Below are 20,985 nucleotides of genomic sequence, written 5' to 3'. Positions count from 1 at the left end.
TAGAACTAGCTTTACCAATTATGAACCCTTTCTTAACATTTAGAATAAATCGATTCGTTGGTTTTTGAGATACCGTGGCCGCCTTTTTGGTCACAAAAAGGCATTTTTAGACAAGGATCGTACAATCTACAACTTTCCGCATAATATGATTACGGTTGAAAATCGAGAATTTGGTTTTACCGGGATTAATTGAAAAAAGTAGGGAATTTTTATGTAAAACCGGAAACAATATTACTAGCCCAAATATGAACAACAGTATTCTGCATCATAGTTTATAAAATTTATAAATAAAAGTAGGTGACAATACCCAATTTCACGTTTGAATTAGAAGTTCAGTAGATGTTTTGAAACAAGTTATTGCCCTATATGGGTTCAATATTGAACAATCCATTGAAAATTTGTCCAAAACCCCATGTCTCGTTCAACGATTTTTTATGAGGGCTTAACAGCAGTTTTAAATCAATCAGAAAGCATCAGAGCCTTATTAGTTATTACTAATAACAGAACTATGAAAGCTTAAGATGAAAAATAAGAATAATTTGAAAGATTCTGCAAGATTTCTAATGGCAAATGTCTGGCAAATTTCAGCAATTATAATTGGTACTTTCATACATCAAACTTGAACGAGCTAATTATGAAAATCCTGTTAAAATGCGGAGTTCGTTATAAAAAAACCATGATCAAAATTCCGAACAATTCTACCGAATCCGTCAAAACATTATAGACAACTTATTCCAAAATTCGATTTGGAAATAGTCGCAGTTTTTTTTTCAAAATTGAATGTCATAGGGATTAGTCGGAAAGAGCTTTCTAAATTCCAATTCTTTTATTTGAGTTGTTATCTGCATGAAAAATTTTAGCTTGTGAAATACTCCCAGTGTAATAATTTGAATTGTACATATGGGAGCTCAGCTGCACTGTCAATTTAACGTCAATGTTCCCAGTTTTACGGAAGCACCGTGATGTGTCTAATTTTCATATGAAGGTCCCAAACTGTGGATTCCATAGTAGGATCATAAGAAGTTGTCTACGAAGGAACAATTGAAGATTGTCGATGATATGAGGTTCAAATTTGGTTTGAGCCATTGGAACTGATAGACTCCTAACCTCAATTATCTGTCGATTTCCCCTAAAGGATTTCAAGGTTCACATTGCTTTCGATAGAGATCTGTCTTCTAATCCATTAGTTCTAAGCAATGATTCATTGCTTAAATTGAAATCCTGAATGTTATTGGAAGATGATTTGAAACAATGTCAGTTCACCTCAAATGTTACATTGATCTTCTAGAACCAGACAAATTGTAGAAGGTTTTCTCACAGAAGATAAATTAGTTGGGCTATTTGGAAATAAAACTGGCTAAAACCAGCAAAGAGTTCATTGTGGAGAACTCATACCACAGATAACTGATATACAGGTTCGAACAAAATTTTTCAAAATCCTGTGTAAATTTCAAATGCGGATATTGATGTCGACGAAGAATCAAACTTTTTATCATCTCAGTCACTAGAGTAATATGTTGTTGTTGTTTTTCCAAAGCGACAAGCACCTATTTTAAGAATTTTGGAAGGAATTTTGGGAAAGAATTTTTCCTTGGGTATTCATTTTTACCCCTATACTTCTTTTTCGTTTACTGGTTTGAGGAATCTGGTAGAAGTTACATACATTCGTGACCTTTGAAAACTTATACAAAAGAGAATGATTATTGATAGAAATACATGCCAGAAGCACTCGCTAATATTGAATCTGCTTACTACACAAAATAATTTGTAGCTCTCATGTATTTTCGAAGAAACATACAAAGTTTCTAAAGACCTAAAGAACGTTTCAATAAAACTAATTATTTCTGTAATTTTGAAATTGACGGTTTTGCCCATCTCTAGAATACCTTTTTAGTTTGAATTAATGGTAGTCTTGCAAAAGACTGAATAGTTCGAAAAAAAAAACTATTCTTATTTCAATAATAAGACTTTAAATTTAATTTTAATCATTCGATTTTCGAATGACTAATGGTATTTCTGACAACCTAGATTTTTTTTTGCTATTGTTATGTGCACTTGTCATAGTGAACATTTCCTATATTCTAAATTGAGATACCCAAAAATACTTCTTTTCTCAACTCTCGATGTTCTTTTGGATAAGGAATTTCTACTTAAAGCTTGAATGAGAGTAATAGTTTAAAAACTTCTAATAATAGGCGATTTGGGGCTGTGCTAAAAAAACCTGGAACTTTTATCTCGCGCACCGGAAAAACCAGGAAAAAACGTTTTATATTTATATTTTTTCAAAAATATAAACGTTTTATATTTTTAAAACATAGGTTTGGATCAAGAAAATAATACCGTTTTCGTTTTTGAACCTACTCGCGGGCGACTTTGACTCCGAGTAAAACGAACACATAACACACACACACACTCACACACACAAGATAAGAAGAAATAAACATACTCGTATGGATGTCGTGGTGCGACCCGAGAAAATGTTAAGAGCGAAACTACGCGGTTAGAGTCCGATCTAGGGCGACCCCACGTTGCTAAAACCAACATCTCAAAATTTGTTTATGCGACTCTGGGTCAGCTTTCGGGCTGCTCTGATCAATAAACGAAAACGGTATAAGATTCTTCACAGTTTGTGTAGAATACTCGTAGTAGGCGGTTACTGTTCTCTGTGGCTTCGTGTTATTTCATGGTATGTTTCGCTCGGGCTACGCCGTCCGAAGTACTACTTGTATTCGGTTTTTGCTTTCCGAGTGCTCAAAGTTTTCGCAGTGAGAGATTTCGCTGAATTGAATGAAGAAAAAAGGGTTTTCGAAAAAAAAATTGAAAGTTTATGTTTCGTTTATGTCTTTTTACGTAAATACAACATGGGCAAGTTACTATTGTATTTATACCTGCCAATATAGGGACCGTGCACGATAACAAGTAGCGCCATTAGTGGCGAATAGGCGAAAAAACTCTACCATAGCTTAACACTGTTACTAAATATATGTTCACACTGAATAAAATAGTTAAAAACCTGTTTTAATACAACATAGTGATGTAACGATACTCACATCAATCATATTCTCATATTTATTACTGTGGTATACCATTAAAAATATTTCTCTCCGATTCTTAAAATAAACCAAAGACATTGTTTGTGCATTAACTAGTATAGCCTACAGAATGAAACAGTTCTCTGACATCGATTCCATTATTGTACGTATTTCGGGCACTAGAATCCGAGAACGTATAATCGAAGTTGATTCGTATGGCCATCAACTAACATGATTTTAATTGCAACCGAAAAATATGCTTAATTTTCGGTAGGAGCATAAGATCTTTCATTTGAACCTAAGATTAGGAACACCGGACTAAGTGTAAAAGTAATTGAAATCCTTTTTTGAGTTTATGACTATTATCTGCCGTCGTTATTCGAAAACCGGGAATACTTTCGATACCAATTTAGAAAACTTTTTATTTTTTTCGTTTCTACTCTTCAAGTAACGGCACACAATTTTTAACACACTTTGCCCTTTCATTCCGGAACCGAAAGTCACAGAAGCAATTTTTACTAAAGGTCTGAAATTTGAATATTTTAGTAAGATATTTTTCAGTGCTGAGAATATCGTTTGAGTGTTTGAGTTTGAGTGAATATAACAAATATTATACATAAATCCAACTGCAATGACAGAAAATGACATGGCCGTATTTAGATACAGAATGAATAATTCGACTCAAACTTTAATAGTCAGTCGATGTTGAACAATCGTTCACACCACACGCGAAAAGTTCCTGGGTTTGGAAAAAAATCCGCAGAGAAAATACGCTAGAAAGTACTTTCAAACTCAGTTTACACGTTTTGCTATGGTAGCATTATTTTTTTTCACTCGCCGCCTCGTGCCACTAAACCACGCCCTCGTGCACGGACAATTGCGACAGCAAAATTTTTTTCGGTGGTAGTGTGCCATCTAGTGGCTAGTAGTCATGGCAGTGTTAACGTTTTTGCGGTAACAGTACGCCATGTAGCTGCAGATTGCAGAAACCATTCATGTTGGTCGAAAACAACACTTTATTTTTCTAATTCAACTAAAAAAACAGTTGAATGAAAATGGAGTGTGCCTTAGCTAAAAAATGACAACATATTTAATTAGTGAATTCAATTAAAGCATTCAATTAGTGAATTCAATTAAAGCAATAGCAATTTTAACTAATATTTTATCATTTTTAAGGGAATGAGATTTAACAAATCTAAATTATCAAAAGTAAGATTTTTTTTAACTGTCTAATTGACTAACTACAATCAGAAAATCAACTAATTTTCTCGCCAAAGTGCTGATTTTGGTCTTTCCGTGTAGGTTTGAAGTACCTTGCAGATGTGCAATTTGTGAGAATCAGTTGAAAAGTGTGGATTAATTTACATTCTCCGAATAATCCGTTAGAGTTTACAGTATTTATAGAACTATTTGTTAGCTTTTGACAGATCGACAAAACATTGTTTACCGAACGATAAGCTATTTGAAATCCTACAAAAATTTGCCGAATTTTGTAAACTTACCCAAACAAGCAAAAACATTATTATGAAGGAGGTGGTCGAAATGTTGAAGTCATTTCTTTTGCGAGTTCTACTACCCCCTTTATTCCGACCGGAAATGATGACATTGACGACTCGTGTCACGGGGAAATGGATCGGTAAACGGCGAGTAGACATGATTGAGAAATAGAAATTGCGTCCAATCCTAGTTATTTGAATTAGATCGATCATAAAGTATTTTTATGGACATAAATAAGAACGCCGCTGCCTCACATTCAAAGAGAAGCATGTGGCATGCAGATTACTGACCCCTGACCTAAAAGACACTACCAAGCTCTCCAGCGGAAAATCATTGAATCATATTTTCTCTACTCGAAATTAATTTTATATTTTTTCGTCGATTGTTCGAAAGACAATTTTAATAATTTTGTGTTTTTAGAAATTTCTTCTCTTTACGATCACAAATACAAATACGAATACGAAAAAAAGTTTGTTCAAAAGAAGGTTGTGTTTGAAATAAATCGGATATTTTTCGAATAAGTTAACAGTTAATACAGAAAAGGGCAAATCGACAGAAAATGTCAAAAAATTACTCGTAAAGTGTGTTAAAAATTTTATACCATCACTGAAAAGGGCGAAAACTCGTACAAAGTTTTCTAAATCGACCTCAAACCTTCTCCAATTGATAGTTTTTACCAGTAGACGGTCAAACAAACCGATTTCGGTTATTTGGTTATTTTAAGAATCGAAGAAAATTATTTTGAAGAATACCACAGTATTATATATTGATATGAGAAAGGCATCAATACACCACTAGGTGGATTAAAACAGGTTTTAGAGATTTTCTTCTTTTTAAAATTAAAAATACGAATACAAAAAAAAAGTTTATTTAAAAGTAGGTCGTGTTTGTAAAAAATCAGATCTTTTTCGAAGTTAACAAAGAAAAGTTCAAATAGACAGAAAATGCGTTCCAATTCTTCCAACATTTACTTTTCCATTGCAATAATCACTCGCCCAACTGTTACTAAACCTAAAATTGTTATTATCTAGAGAAGACTATTATATATTTGTTTCTTTCAAAAGTGTCAAAAAATTTGTTCCTGAATTTGACGGGAATTCCAAATAAGGAAAATAGAAAAATCTCTTTGCATTATTCTTTTACATCAAGAAATATTCCGACCGGAGCTCAGCTACTGGCTTCATTAGAAAGAAAACACAATTTTGTGAAGAGAAAGACATTTTAATAAAATTTTGATAAATTTTCCTTAGAACATTTAGCCCTCTGGGCCAATTTTCACTAGTCAATTTTTCAAGTGATTGTATAAACTTTCTATATGAGAACGGCAATAAGTGTTCTCTCATAAAAAAGCATTGTTATTATGAGCTTGTAATAACACTAACAAGTAGGTACAAATTGAATAAATGATTTACAATTTACATTTTTTTCATCTGAAAAATATAGATTTAAATGTTGCAATCCTGCACGCTATACGAAATTGAACAAAGCACGCCGCGAACGGAGCAAAGCCCCACGTACCGACGCGTACCAATTTTGCATCGTCATTTTGAATGACGGTTTGAATGTTTTGACACTCATCGCCCTATAGTTTCGGAATCGGAAGTCGGATCGGGATGAAAGTGCACAGTGTATTTAAAGACAATGAGAGATTTAATTTGAATCATTTTTCGTGAAAATCAGCTTAACCGTTGCTGAGAAATCGAAAGGAGTTCCGTTTTTTGGAGATTTTCTTCACTACAATCGGTGCTTTTGGAGGCGGAAAACGGGGACTAGTAGTCCCAAAGTAGTTTTATATTTTCACTAACTAGCAAGATCTGCCAACTAGATCAATTTAGCAGAAAGTTTTATGAAAATGTGCACCTAGTTTCGCCACCGCTTGTGAACAAATTTTCACTAATCGCACTGTAATACCGGAACTGAATGTCGGATGTGGATCAACTTTTCGGGGACTTTTCAAAGAATTTCTAGACCTTTTATTTGTGTCTTAGTTTGTGAAAATCGGTGAAGAAATTTTTGAGAAAATTGAGTGCGCATTTTTTAATAAATTTGCACATATTTCCCTGTAATACCGGAACCGGAAGTCGGATAAGCAAAGCACGCTACGTCTTTTATATGAATTTAAGTTTGTGAAAATCGGTTCAGCCATCTCTGAGAAAATTGAGTGACTTTATTTGTCACATGCACACACATACTCTCTCTCTCTCTCTCTCTCTCTCTCTCTCTCTCTCTCTCTCTCTCTCTCTCTCTCTCTCTCTCTCACACACACACACACACACACACACACACACACACACACACACACACACACACACACACACACACACAGAGAGAGAAAGAAAGAGAGAGACATTTTGTGATCTCGACGAACTGAGTCGAATGGTTGTAAAGCCGGTGTTCTTTCCTTGCTTGCTTTTGATTGGGAACAGCACGTAGCTTCACATTGTGTAAACTGCATTGATCCCTGAATGCTGACGCCGGCCGCGTCCGAAGCAAGGATTGTTAGTTCAATGCATGTTACTACTAGAAACCGAGGAATCCTCTGCATTTACACATGCATCACAGCCGGTAGCTGACTACCGAGAATACGTTGCAATTTTATCGCTTTTTGTATTAATGTGTGCTTCCTACTAAAATACGAAATTTCTTTCGATATTCATAAAACTTCGGACAGCCGGCTGTCGGGAGGTTCGCTATCAATCCATATTCGATATTTAGTTCATTGTGCTCTGTTTTTTTTCTATAGAAGTAAAGTCGATATCTGTTCTCTAACAAAAATACCAAATGGATCCTCATCGCAGTCTACACAGAAAGAAATAATGAAATTTACACGAGATGTAAATCAATAGTAACATGGAATACACATGAGTTGAATCAAAATTTCGATTGAAAACCTTCATCGATGCAAAACTAAATTGAATTGCATTGAATTTTCAATTAATATAACTGTATCTTTCAATTAACGCTTATTTGGCAATAAATTGTATTGAAACGTACAGAATTGTAAAGTAATTTTATGTTTAATTACCTGCTACAAATATGTGCATGAAAATAGATGTAAATTCACAAAATATTTTTAACTGTGTAAACTATATTTACATACGTCCTAGTTGAGCATGATCGCAATATCTGACTGCAGATAAAATCTCTTCATGTACTGATTTCCATTTCGAACAATCAATTTCTCAAATCCTAGACTTCGGAACTTTGTTTGGCACAAAAGCTGAATACCTCGAATGGTATATAATAATTATTCCGCTGACCGTCTAGATAACAACCCTTCGGACCGTCCGTAGCCTCCTCGGACAATGGGCAACGTCTTCAGATGATGGGATAATTGGAAGCTGCTGGAATCACCCCGCTCAACCCCGTGTGTTACGCATGGCAGCTAGATTTAATTATTGTGCCGCTGAGGGTCTGCCATAAATATCTAGTTATCGACGGACGGCATCCGATCGGTCTGCAGTCTCCGGTTCAACCCGTGCATCTTTAATCCTCTCTTAACTTTTTCCTTGTTTATGCAAATTATGGCATTCTTTGCTGCAACTTTCAACTGTGGTAGAATGCATTTTTTTTTCGTGTGTCTCCAAACAAGCAAGGATTCCGGGAAGGGAGAGCATATGGAACCAAACCAGACGTTATATGCATTATTTAGTTCGTTGCACTCTTTTTTCTTTCTGTTGATCTGCCGGCATGCATCCGTTTCATTCGTAATCGGTTGTCCGTCCACTGCAATCGCAACAGTATGCGATTCATCATACCAGACGTCAAATGGAAATGTGCATTTTATTGCAGTCCATTCTTTCGTTATCCTGTTTACTTCGTCGGCTATTTCTGTCGGGATTTTATTGGCGGTGACAATTTTTGGGCGACTGAATTGCACATAATTGCCGTCATGATTATTTTGATGTACGAATTTCGGTATCCGACGAGTTGCCGAAAACTAGTTTTGTTATGCTAGGACATTGACATATTACTCTCGCACGTGAGAAAGGATAAACGGACGACAAAATATAATGAGTCGCGTATTAGCGAAAATGATTGATGAGCGGTAACTGAAGATTGAAATTTTCGTTTCCGTACGAACAGAGTGTAGACTAGTAGATGGGGTCAATGAAGTAATGACACGGAGACATTTGGTTTTATGATTCCATCAACTAGTTGATAGGCGAAGTAACTGATGCGTAGTCATGGGATGTGGCATCTATAAACTCAATGTAGTAGTGGCAATCAATTAATTGTTCAGTACTGATATTTCAACTCTTTGGCTGCAAATGAATTGTGTACAAAAATAAGCTTTCAATTATTCTAGACAGATATACATGATCAAACAGCCAGGAAGATTGGAAGCTGAACAAAAACGGATCTCAGGAAGCACCAGAAGGACGCGAAGGTGAAGCCAATATTGCAGAAGAGACCACATCTTTCGGCTAGAAAAAAAAACATTTCTTCAACTTTCCTGCATACTACCAAGAACCGGGAAGCTGTGAAGTCGTTCAAGATGAAAAATGTATCGAATCGCAATGATAAACACAATGTGACGGCTAAAACCAGGGCTCGCAAGTTGTATGGCGAATTTTTGACGAAGTTTTCTCGTGTGATAATGGACGATGGAAATTATGTGCTGGGAGACTTTAAGCAGCTTCACGGAATGTCTTTGTTTATTGCTATGCAACGGAACGGTGTAAAGTAGCATTTCAGGACGAAGAAAAGGGTATGCCGCGAAGAATGCCTAAAAAAGAGATTGTTATCATTCATACACAGTCATGACGTTCAATCGCTATTCTGGCTTGATTTGGCATCTTGTCACTACACCAAAGATGTTCTGGAATGGTATAAAGCGAATAGAGTCCATGTTGTAACAAAATATGCGAATCTATCTAACTGCCCGTAGTTGCAACCTATCGAGCGGGCTCTCGTGAAGAGAAAAACAAACTACAACTATAGAAAAATTTCGAAAATCTTGGACAAAAACAGAAGTCTGCACAGACCCCAATGCACAGTGGTCCGGATCCACAATTTAGGGGAACAAAAACATTTGTTGCTTAGCCTTATACTTTAGAGCTATGATGTCTTCAGAACAAATGATCAGTGAAAGATAAGCCATATTTTGAAGCATATGGTATTAGGGTGGTTCTAATTATTAGGCTGATCCAAAAATTATTTTCCGTATGTGTTGAGATAGAGGACTGCATCCTTCGGCAAAATTGTAGGAAAACTTATATCAAGCAACTTTGCCGAAAACACTATTGTAGTATCTCTAACGGTTTTAGTGTTACAGCTATTTTAATAGAGCAACTTAGGGTGTTCCTAAAAAAATCAAATTCATTGTTCTAGCTTTCTTAATTTTTACTTCTCGATTTTGGTGTCTTTGAATATCTTTTAGAGTTTGTTGAAACCAATTTTTTTATGACTAGCGCATTCAGGTAGCATTTTCTGAACCGAAGTTATGAGCAAAACTAGTTCAAAAACAGATCATTTTTAAACTGCTATATGAAAAAAATCGGTTTTTTCATTTGATAGAAAATACTTTCGAGCATGTTTATAAAAAAAATGGCGGAAGAGATATTATTTAATCAACGATTTTGTTTTAGACTTTGTTAAGACGTAAAGCCGCCTTGAGCTAGTTTTAATATGATCAGTATCTAACGGGGAAACAGATTGGAAAACCGACATGTGAACACAATGATGTAAATGAAAACCGCGAAAATGTTACCGCAGAGACGGGACTCGAACCCGTAGCTAACTCCTAACCGGGGAAATTGTTTTACCAATTAAACTACCCTGCATATGAAAACACATGAAGAGAAAGTCCAATTGATTGGACGAAACTAAGCATGCTTCGCTCTACTTAGCCACTACGGTATTCACTTACAGTCCCGTATCGACGAAAACAAATTCAACAGAAACACATACAATGATCACGAGTCTATTTCTACCCATCTGTTTTTGCCGCACGATACTGATTTGAGACTTTTGTTTTTGTCTATTTCGCTATCTACGGGATAACACACGATAGTTTCATCCATCGATTTAATGGATCTCCACTAGTGTGTGGTAGCAGCAGTGACGATTGTGTGATCTCAAACACAATGGTAAAGGTAGACAAACCTTTTATTGTCCTTCAACGATTTTGTTTTAGACTTTGTTAAGACGTAAAGCCGCCTTGAGCTAGTTTTAATATGATCAGTATCTAACGGGGAAACAGATTGGAAAACCGACATGTGAACACAATGATGTAAATGAAAACCGCGAAAATGTTACCGCAGAGACGGGACTCGAACCCGTAGCTAACTCCTAACCGGGGAAATTGTTTTACCAATTAAACTACCCTGCATATGAAAACACATGAAGAGAAAGTCCAATTGATTGGACGAAACTAAGCATGCTTCGCTCTACTTAGCCACTACGGTATTCACTTACAGTCCCGTATCGACGAAAACAAATTCAACAGAAACACATACAATGATCACGAGTCTATTTCTACCCATCTGTTTTTGCCGCACGATACTGATTTGAGACTTTTGTTTTTGTCTATTTCGCTATCTACGGGATAACACACGATAGTTTCATCCATCGATTTAATGGATCTCCACTAGTGTGTGGTAGCAGCAGTGACGATTGTGTGATCTCAAACACAATGGTAAAGGTAGACAAACCTTTTATTGTCCTTCAACGATTTTGTTTTAGACTTTGTTAAGACGTAAAGCCGCCTTGAGCTAGTTTTAATATGATCAGTATCTAACGGGGAAACAGATTGGAAGACCGACATGTGAACACAATGATGTAAATGAAAACCGCGAAAATGTTACCGCAGAGACGGGACTCGAACCCGTAGCTAACTCCTAACCGGGGAAATTGTTTTACCAATTAAACTACCCTGCATATGAAAACACATGAAGAGAAAGTCCAATTGATTGGACGAAACTAAGCATGCTTCGCTCTACTTAGCCACAAAAGTCTCAAATCAGTATCGTGCGGCAAAAACAGATGGGTAGAAATAGACTCGTGATCATTGTATGTGTTTCTGTTGAATTTGTTTTCGTCGATACGGGACTGTAAGTGAATACCGTAGTGGCTAAGTAGAGCGAAGCATGCTTAGTTTCGTCCAATCAATTGGACTTTCTCTTCATGTGTTTTCATATGCAGGGTAGTTTAATTGGTAAAACAATTTCCCCGGTTAGGAGTTAGCTACGGGTTCGAGTCCCGTCTCTGCGGTAACATTTTCGCGGTTTTCATTTACATCATTGTGTTCACATGTCGGTTTTCCAATCTGTTTCCCCGTTAGATACTGATCAATTATTATTTAATATTTTTTAAATTGTGTTCAAACATTGGGTTTTTTCATTGAAAATGCTCTTTCATGTAAGACATTTATTAGCTATATATATTAAAACAATGTATTGCTGTCTTCTAGCGTGTCAAAACTAATTCAGCTGCATAATCGGGAAGAAGGAGTACACTCACGTTGGTTGTTACTCTTTTCGATAATGCTATTACAGGATCAGATGTTAAAAGAAATCGTTTGAATACATCCTCTAGATTCACTAAACGATTGAATTTCTGCGGATGGAACTGCCTATACTTGCGAATTGATTAATTCGACTCTTTTGCGCTTCCTTACTGTACCTACCAATAGGAAGCAAAGCATGTTTTATAATTGCAGTCCCATGCACCAGAAGTTTATGCACGGTTGGCGACAGAGCATACCATCCATACAGCTCCACAAAACGAATTCTTGTTTGTTCAGCAAACTCCTGGAAAGCAGGTACCGAAATCTTCACATTGCTGTTTATCAACGTTAAGATTATAAAAAACCAAAATTATTGGACTAAGACTTTGTCTAATGTATCAAAAACTTGTTTCTTCAAATCAAAATGTTAGACTATTCTGTGTATTTACAGTGAGTTTTGGAATATGGCTTGTCATTTAAAATGCTGAGTAACTATCGTCAATACATCATTCAACTCAGATCAACCGTTCTAGCACATTAAAAAGGAAACCACATCATATAAGTTTCACTAGCAGCATTGGTGTTAGATATATTTTGAGGAAAGAGCCTTTTGTTCGGACGTTGTGTCGGTTCTCCTTCAATAACTTTTTCTACGAATGTCGAATCGTTTTGCGGTTCTCAAAGGTTTTCTTCCTCGTTAAATTTCTTACGAAAATAATATGTACTGATTTTAGATCTCCAGCCTCCTTTACAGTCAATTTCCTAATACTAAATCCCATACACACTTTGAACCTCGGGCGTGAAAATATAGGGGGCGAACAGAACTTTTACATAGTTCTTATAAGACCCAAAAGGAACACGAAAAGTTGGGTGGAGCGAAAAAATAAACCTTTCCATCTTTTTCCCAATAACCAACAGATTGCCAGCCCTAATGCACACCAATGGTGCCATGGGTGAAGTTTGGCAAAAAGAGGCAAACAGGGAACAATAAATTGGATATGTTCCTTCTTCTGATCACTACGAACACTAGAAAAAATACTACGCTTTGATGTATGGAAAAGAAGCGATCTACTAATCAAATCCTAATACCTTTTTTAGCACTAATTTGTCCATATGATGACCGAATCACGTCCTCGTGAACGTGGACGTGGCGTGGAACACATCGCCCAAAATCTGCACACCTAGTAGTTTTGTTGCATGTTAAATGTAGCTATCTCTTAGATTGTATTGTAGTCAGTGCTATAAAACTTTATTCAATTCAATTGAAACCAAAAATGGCACACATTGACGATCCCTCTAGCATTCAGTTCTTCAGTTATTTTTTTTTCAATCGAAGCCCACCTTCGTCTGGAAATAAAATATCTCTTACAATTGAATGAGAGAGCGGCCTTCAAAAGAGGTTCATGTAAACATTCGAATTGGTTCAAAATAATGAATGAAAGGTAAACCAGTTATGACAACTGAAATATCAATTATCAGGTGTACAATTTTGCTTCCGCCGTTTTTTTCAAAAATTAAAAGCTTTGTTGCGAAAAAGTGCTTACAGATGTACTATTCAAAGTATTATCCGTCGCTAGCGACAACTTTTTCCCATCTTTCCGGCAATTTTCGGATCCCGGCTCGAAAAAGGAGTCCTCTTTTGACGCTATCCATGAAGCAATCCATTTTTCCAACTCTTCGAAGGATTGAAAATGGTGATCTGTCAAGCCGTGTGCCATCGAACGGAATAGGTGAAAGTCAGAAGGGGCGACATCTGGCGAATACGGCGGGTGGGGCAAGACTTTCCATTTCAGCGTTTCCAGGTACTTTTTGACTACTTCTGCTACGTGAGGTCAAGCATTGTCCTGTTGGAAGATGACCTTGTCATATCGCTCTTGATATTGTGGCCGCTTTTCTTTTAGCGCGCGACTAAGGAGCATCAGTTGCGTTCGGTATCGATCTCCTGTGATGGTTTCACCCGGTTTTAACAGCTCTTCATCAAGCAATGCTTCTAGTTGTTCATTTTTGAAAGTTTCTTCTCTTCCACCACCATGTTTGTCTTCGACATCGAAATCACCATTTTTAAAAACGTTGAAACCACTCCCGACACGTTCTTTTGATCAGAGTAGCATCACCGTAAGTTTCTGAGAGCATTATATACGCTTCAGCTGCATTTTTTGCGAATTGTAACAGAAAAGTAAAACTTTCCGCAAATTGCGAGAATTGGGCACATAAACAGACATTTTCGAGCGTGAATAATACGAGAACAAGAACAACTGTCACTGAAACGGCGATGACAATTCGTTAGTCACTGTACACACTCACTTTAAAGGCATTATTATCTATGTATTTTGACCAGCCTCAGCCGGTACAGCAACCTATCGGAAAACGGCGGAAGCAAAGTTGTACACCTGATATAAAAGTCTTTTACCATTCACTATCCGAAACGGCAAAAGAAAAATTACCAGAAGTTGTAATTTTCTACTTGCGAGAGCATTCTCGTGTACAATGAGTTCTTCACAATCACTAATAGTTAAAAATAATAGTCGTTAAAAAGAGGCAAAGTAAAAATAACATGATGGTTTTCCATCGGGTAGCACGTTGTGACTCCGGGCACACAAGCAACAGTTCGAACAAACCTCTCATTCCGATGTTCAACTAGCTATACAGAGATTGAGAAAAACACCCACACAGTAAAAAACTCATTGTGTATGAAAATGCTGTCGCAAGGAGAAAGTGACAACTTCTGGTAACTTTTCTTTTGCCGATCCGGGTAGTAAAAGATAAAAAAAAATCCTTTATTGGTACTTTCCGGACTACCAGAGACTCGAGTGATTTACATTGATGAGATGTACCGGCTCTGCTTTGATCAATCGAAGAGAAGCGATCTACTATCAATTCTTGCTCGCATCTCATCCGACACAGTCGCAAATCATTTACGGTCGAGACAACAGAAACAAAAACAATACAGTGTAGTGAACAATAGAGTGCACGAAATGGGCAAATACGAATTAACAAAGCCAGAAACTTGGCCTACAAGGCCAAATTCAGTTTGTATTGATTTCAAGCGCTGCAAAGTTAGACCAGCAGCAACCGAAATTGAAATCTTGCTTAAGGAACGAATGCATCTAAACGTTAATGATGTAAGTGAGATTCAATTCAACAAGGCGTCTAACTGTGTGTACATTATGTTCAAACGTGGATGCAATTGCATTTGCTTCGGTTAATAACGGGGTGCACAGTGTTGATCATGACAATGTTAAATTTAAAATCCCTTTGTACATGGTGGACAATGCCATAGAAGTACGCGTGCATGACCTTCCTCCGCAGACCAGCGATGGGTATGTTCGGGAAAGTATGTCGCATTACGGTGAAGTTCTTTCCATCGAAAGGGGAGTATGGCGGAATTTTTTTCCCGGGTATCCGGAATGGCGGACGAGTGGTACGTATGCAACTACGTAAAGCAATTCCATCTTACATCATTTGTGATCAAGACGGGATACATCCGTGTAAATCGCTGATTACGTATGAAAATCAACTGGTTACATGTCAGTTTTGTGAACAACCTGCACACTACGGCAAACCTTGCACCGAAACTGCGAAAACAAACAAAAACAAGAACAACTGCTCAATAACGGAAACTAGTGAACTGCAGTGCTCCTGTTTCAAAAACACCTTCACCATCTAACCAACAAGCAACTGCAACCAATGTACAACAAGGCGCTTCTACAGTAACTAGCAACGAGATCAAGACTACGAATAACAAGGAAAACGAAAAGAAGACGGAAATCAACAATACTACCGATGAGTCAATGGATGACGAGACGAGCCACGAACAAAGTGCCCCTCAATCTTCGCAGGAGGGAAATGGAAGCTCCTCGCCCCCTAGAAAAAGGGTGACAACGAGATCGAATACAAAAAATTTTTTATTTAAAAAATCGGCTCAATCGGCCACGTAAAGCTTGTACGCAAATAGGCCTGAATAAAAATGTATTTTAGATAAAAAAAAAAGTAATCTACTAATCCAATCTAATCATCTTTTGCAGTAATTTGACCATATGATGACCGAATCATGGCATCTTTGCTACCTGTGGGAGTCGCAAACGGCGTGAACAACATCGTCCAAAATCTGCACACCTAGTAGTTTGGTTGCATGTTAAATGTAGCTGTCTATTAGATTGCATTGCTGTTGGTAGGATGACAAAATTCCGATACGATACAGACACACGATTCAATGATTGACCGGTTACCGGGTGAAGCTCGGCATTCTATTGGACCACAAACTGAGCTTTAGCTCCCACATGGGCTGTTAAAACTAAAAAACGAATCGACAGCTGGGATTCATATCTAAAATATCCCGTGACTTTACTGATCCATATTGCTTAAAATCTGCATAGTTCGGCCAGTTCTTGAGTTTTCATCGTCAGTTTGGAATCCGTATCCGTTGGTGCCTAAAATAGGAAAGAATTCAGAAAAGATTCATACGATTTGCTCTCAGAAATCTACCATGGCGTGACCCGCAGAACCTACCGCCATATCTAGATCGTTGTCAGCAACTAAATCTTGAATCATTGAAACGTCGTCGTCGTCGTATTCAACATGCCTTAACAGTTGCGAAAATTCTGAATGGTGAAATTGATGCACCTGAACTGCTATCCCGTTTGGATCTTCGAGCCACTAGAAGAACTCGCGATGTGTCGTTATTATCAACAAGGTTGAATCGGACGAGCTATGGATATCACGAACCAGTCTCTTCAATGATTCGTACTTTTTCACGAGCAGACTATAACTTCTGTGATATTTATGTATACTATTTATTGGTGTTTGTATGATTAACGTATGATGTTTGTTTAGTTTTATTTATTAACAACGACAATAATTGTAAATTTTAGCGTATTGGAAAAGATAGTGGTTTTTATGTCTCTTTGAGAACAGTGCCATTGAAATATTTTGGTACACTCAAACGAGCTTTTCCCCACTCATATCATTCAGACTGTAATGCCCGATGAGAATAAAAGAATAAATAAATAAGCATATTTCCTGTCCAAGTGTAAAATTCTCTGCTGAACTTGCAATAGAAGATATTCGTACCTTTCGTTGCAAATTGGTTATCGTAAAGGAATATGTACGTTTATTTTTTTAGACGACCTTGTGCAATGATGTCCTGTGTGGGATAAACGATCGATATCTTCTTTGGAAGGCATTGACTAAAATTTGAGCTAATATAGATCTCTTAGCTGGCAACGAAGCCACAAAATACAACTCTTATGAAAACACCGGAGGATTTGTGCTACCGTTCTTATCTTGCCGGATGGCCAAGATATGCCAGATGAGTAATGTCTTTCCCAACTTCTTGAAGCTGAACTCTTCTGGGTTGAAATCAGTTTTTAATAAACTTTGACATATGTTCCATCGTCCATGATGATGCAGCCACAATCTTTGGTCAGAAAATTCAGCTGCAGTTGATAGAGAAGAACCATGTCTTTGAATCAAAATTCAAATTCAAAACAGAAAAAAATATTTTATTCAATTGTAGCACTGTATAAGTTGATTTTGAATAAAAAATTATTCCGGCAAACATTTTGCAAAGCATTCCACGGTGCGTGTTCATGCTAGCTGCGAAATTTCCCAACCCAAAACTTCTTCCGCGACCATCGAAATCATCAAGTAGAGGCAAGCTTACAAATTCTAGTTTAAGAAACAGTCAACCCAACCGAGGTTCTGTATGTAAATGTTATAATGTTAAACCCCTTTTTGTATTGAAAACTATCGACTGCATCGCATCGTGCTTCTACCAATCTGCGCCAATCGTCCTTTATGCCTGCTTCCTTCCATATGTTCTTATAATTTCATTTTGTCTAGTCAGCAGGTTCCTTTCTTTGGCTCTCGGCAGATTTTGGCAATTTATGAAGAGGACGACGAATGCTGGCTATTTAATAATAAACATGACTTTGCAGGGAAGCGCGGTTAGGCAGAGCGAACAAAAAAAAAAGAAAAAAATATATATACAAACGCAACCAGAAACAGTTTCTAATGGAAAGGGAACGGTTCCTCCGTGTACTCTATTCTGTGTGCCGGTTGAAGAGTTAAAATTGCATTCAACCATATCAAACAATTTGGTTACCCCGAAAGTGCACTTCATATGATGGTTTGATTTTTTTTCCTATGCGCAGATTCAGGTTGTTGGGGCAAATGGAATAATCCTCTGGCAACATGGTCGTACTCAACGAATGGCAACACTGGGCTCGTCACTGACATTTCACGCGATGATAGTAACTGATGCCACTTGTGTTTCCGGCGTTATACAGACTGGACAGTCAGTCTTTTATTCCTGTTATTATGCGTCTAATATAGTATAGTTTTTATTCGTTTACGGCGTGTTTTACTAATGACCGCATGGTCACGGCTACCTCCGAAAACCCGTCGTAACAGTGGCGACGAGATTCGTGAGCGCGAGTATTTTTTTTTCTCGTCCAAGTTAGCGGTAAAATCCGCCCGGGAAAAAAATCGCGTCATCCACGTGTAATCGGAAAAGTTTTGTGATGTCAATGCCGAACCAAGCTCCAGTCAATATGTCCGGCGTGGATTCTGATCATCCACAGCACTTACCAACGGACATGATCATCGTTCAGATTCTTCAACAGCTTCAGCAACAGTCGCTCGTGACTAATCAGCTCCTGCAAAACCAGCAGCAAACCCACGAACAGCAACGTGTGTTCCTCCAGCAGCAGGATAATATGCTACGTAACATACAGGTGAATGTACCCGCGAACCCTGAAGCAGTCCTCGACTCGCTAGCAGGAAATATTAAAGAGTTCCGATATGACGTCGAAAACAACATAACCTTCAGAGCATGGTTTTCACGTTATAAAGATTTATTCTCGAAAGACGCAGAGAGGTTAGATGAACCTGCAAGAGTGAGGTTATTAATGCGAAAGCTTGGAATTTCGGAACATGAGCGCTATCATAACTTTATTTTGCCGAAAACTGCTAGTGATTTTACTTTCGATGAAACAATCAGCAAGCTGGGAAATTTATTTGGTACAACGGAATCTACCGTCAGTAAGCGCTATCGTTGCCTACAGCTTGTAAAAGGTCCCACCGAGGATTACGTATCGTATGGTTGCCGAATCAATAAAAGCTGCGTAGAATTCGAGTTAGGCAAAATGACGGAAGAGCAGTTTAAATGTTTAGTCTTTGTTTGCGGTTTGAAAGACGAGGCCGACAGCGAAATCCGTACAAGGTTGCTCACTCGAATCGAAGAAAGGACCGACGTCACGCTAGAACAGTTATCAGCTGAATGTCAACGACTTCTAACTCTTCGGCATGATACTGCCATGATCGAAAATGCTGGAAGCTCGATCAATGCCATACGGAAAAAGCACCAGGTTCAGCAACAATGTCAGGAAATTCCACGGAAAAATCAGGAACAATTATTTCGTTATTCTCATCAGCAGCGATTTCCGAAGCAACGCGATGAAAAGCGAGCATCATTCTACGCAGGTAACAAAGTACCACCAAGCCCTTGTTGGAAGTGCGGTGCTATGCATTATACTCGCTATTGTCAATACCAAACTCATCAATGTTCGGATTGCAATCGCTACGGGCATAAAGAAGGCTATTGTCGCACAGCGAAGCCGTCTTCAAAGAAAGGAAGGAGGAAAACAAACAGTGTGAAAGTGGATACCAAAATAGTAAAAGTGAACTCAATAAACGAACGCAGAAAATTTGTGACAGTTGAACTTAATGGTGTATCAGTGAAATTGCAGTTCGACACCGCATCAGACATTAGTGTTGTGTCACTTGAGACCTGGAACAGGCTCGGAAAACCATTAACAAGACTCCCAACGGTGTGTGCTAAAGCAGCATCAGGTGATCCTCTTAAACTACTGTCAGAGTTTGATTGCATGATCACAGTGAACGGTTTGACCAAAAAGAGTGTTTTATTTGTTGTGAATCAAAACCTACATATTTTGGGACTGGACCTGATCGAATTGTTCCAGTTTGACACGGTTCCGATGAATACGTTTTGCCGTCAGATTAGTGAAAAATCAACAGTCTCAATTGTTAATCGTCTCAAGGCGAAATATCCTTCCGTGTTCAGCTCAACACTTGGCCGCTGTCTTAAGACCAAGGTGAAACTAGATCTCAAGCCGAACCAGATACCAGTGTTTCGTCCAAAGCGACCAGTTGCATATTCAATGTACCGCTCTGTCGACGAAGAGCTCGACCGTCTGGAAAGATTAAATATCATCTCACCTATCGACTACTCGGAGTGGGCTGCTCCGATCGTGGTCGTACGTAAGGCAAATGGTGCTATTAGGATTTGTGGGGACTACTCGACCGGATTGAACAAAGCTTTGCAACCTCATCAGTACCCCCTTCCGCTTCCGCAAGATATATTCGTGAAACTTGCTAATTGTAAATTCTTCAGCATAATTGATATGTCTGATTCATACCTGCAATTGGAAGTAGACGAGGCGTCGAGTTTACTTTTATCGATCAATACCCATTGAGGCATTTATAAAGTGAATCGTCTAGCACCCGGAGTGAAAACAGCACCTGGAGCATTCCAGCAACTAGTGGATACTATGTTGGCTGGTCTCAAGCAAACTTGCGGTTACATTGATGATATCGTAGTTGGCGGAACTACTCAGGAAGAGCATTGGAACAACCTCAACGCACTTTTTCAACGATTACAAGAATTTGGATTCACAGTGCGATTAGAAAAATGCTCGTTTGGCTGTAAACAAATTAAATACTTGGGGCACTTACTGGATCAACATGGAATACGTCCTGATCCTGCTAAAATCGAAGCGATTAAGCAGATGCCAGCTCCTACTGATGTGTCCGGAGTACGTTCGTTTCTCGGAGCTATAAACTATTATGGAAAATTTGTTTCGAATATGCGTTCTCTTCGTTACCCCCTCGACGAACTTCTGAAGACATCTACCTGCTTCAAATGGACATCCGAATGCGATCGTGCATTTAATACATTCAAGCAAATTCTTTCGTCTGACCTGCTTT

The 20,985-nt window shown here is 37.9% G+C and overlaps 1 protein-coding gene across 1 annotated transcript in view; it reads left to right on the top strand.

Annotated features, from left to right (window-relative positions):
• The window catches only part of LOC131438858 (double-stranded RNA-binding protein Staufen homolog 2), a 45,807-nt gene that overhangs the window by 1,739 nt on the left and 23,083 nt on the right, over nucleotides 1-20,985 (top strand). The gene's annotated exons all lie outside the window — the stretch shown is intronic.

The sequence above is a fragment of the Malaya genurostris genome, chromosome 3 (assembly GCF_030247185.1).
Source record: "Malaya genurostris strain Urasoe2022 chromosome 3, Malgen_1.1, whole genome shotgun sequence".
In the NCBI taxonomy this organism is placed as follows: Eukaryota; Metazoa; Arthropoda; class Insecta; order Diptera; family Culicidae; genus Malaya; species Malaya genurostris.
Note: the sequence above shows the minus strand (reverse complement) of the source record. Positions and strands in the feature narration are given on the sequence as shown.